At 28.3% G+C, this 1,359-nt stretch overlaps 1 non-coding gene across 1 annotated transcript; it reads left to right on the forward strand.

Annotated features, from left to right (window-relative positions):
- The first annotated feature begins 820 nt into the window (after nucleotides 1-820).
- Nucleotides 821-952, forward strand: LOC145249259 (U4 spliceosomal RNA). Its single transcript, XR_013863506.1, has one exon. It is a non-coding gene; the product is annotated as a U4 spliceosomal RNA (small nuclear RNA).
- Nucleotides 953-1,359: the final 407 nt, after the last annotated feature.

Consider the following 1,359-nt stretch of genomic DNA (forward strand, 5'->3'; position numbering starts at 1 on the left):
CACTGTATTAATATAATATTTGATTCTTTATCAGCTTCTAATTGAATAATATAGATTTGCTCAATTTTTATTTTTTTTAATCCTTTTATTAATTTATTTATTTTATTTGTTGATTTTGGGGGCCAGGATAAAATTCCTAGTTGGCGCAAACACATCGTGGGAAGTCCTACTTAAGATTTCCGAATCAAACCCTTTTTTTTTTAAAAAAATTATGTAAATATTTTTTTTTATATATAAATGTATATATATATATATATATATATATATATATATATATATTATTATTATTATTATTATTATTATTATTATTATTGGAAATTATTTATAAATGCATAAAAAATTATGTAAATATTTTTTATTTATAAATGTATATATATATTATTGGAAAAAAATTATGAAAATATTTTTTTAATTTATAAATGTATATACGCTTATATAGTATTGGGGGCAAAATATCAAAAAGTGTTCACGGACTGATGTCAAAAAGGTATCGTAAAACACACAGAAAGCACCTACTGTAAATGTGCCACACGTAGATTCGCTTGTTCATAACTCTTAGACGTGAAGGCCGTCAAGGGCAGACAACTGTATTTAATTGTGCACTTTCTATAAACAAAGGTTGTTTTAAACTATTTTACATGCATAAATGAATAAATTATCTTTATTAAATGATGCATAATACTCTTCTGATTGATAATATTAGCTTAAAATAGTTTTGTATAATACGCTGATTTAATTAATACATGAAAAGGAAAACTTGGGATCGCTTAGGTTGTAATGCGTCTGTGCTATGTATTTCGTTGGAGACGGTCATTTGGGTGTCGTTGCGCAGAGGCGATACAATAGCCAATGAGGATTTTCCGAGGCGTTGTTATTGCTAGTTGAAAACTATTCCCAATACTCCGCGATGGCACCCAGTGCCAACCGCAATTTCTGGGCACCTCTAAGGAGGTGTAAAATCGAAACTAAAAACAGAAAATATTTACATCCCATGCCTTACCTCCTTCTTCGGGAGTACTAGGCTTACTTTTGGATGTTATTCTTTTTTCATGTGTAGTTACATTTTGTCTTTTTTTTTGTGTCATTTTATTTTTTTCGTTTTATGTCGTTTTTATTGTACCCTTTTTCATTTAATATACTTCCCCCCCCCATTTTATCTTTTGTATATGTTTTTTTTTTTTAATCTTCATTTTATGTTTTGGTTAATTTTCAGATTCGGTTCATCTCCACAGTTTTCTTTTAAATGACGACTGTTATAGTTTTCGACTATGCTGAATACGAAAATCGCATTGAAAATTTGCAGAAATAAGTAGTTATCAAGATATAAAAAGTTGTGTTATGCATAGTAATCTTTGGCGG

Source organism: Euprymna scolopes, chromosome 27 (assembly GCF_053919585.1).
Source record: "Euprymna scolopes isolate OS-2025 chromosome 27, ASM5391958v1, whole genome shotgun sequence".
Taxonomy (NCBI): Eukaryota; Metazoa; Mollusca; class Cephalopoda; order Sepiida; family Sepiolidae; genus Euprymna; species Euprymna scolopes.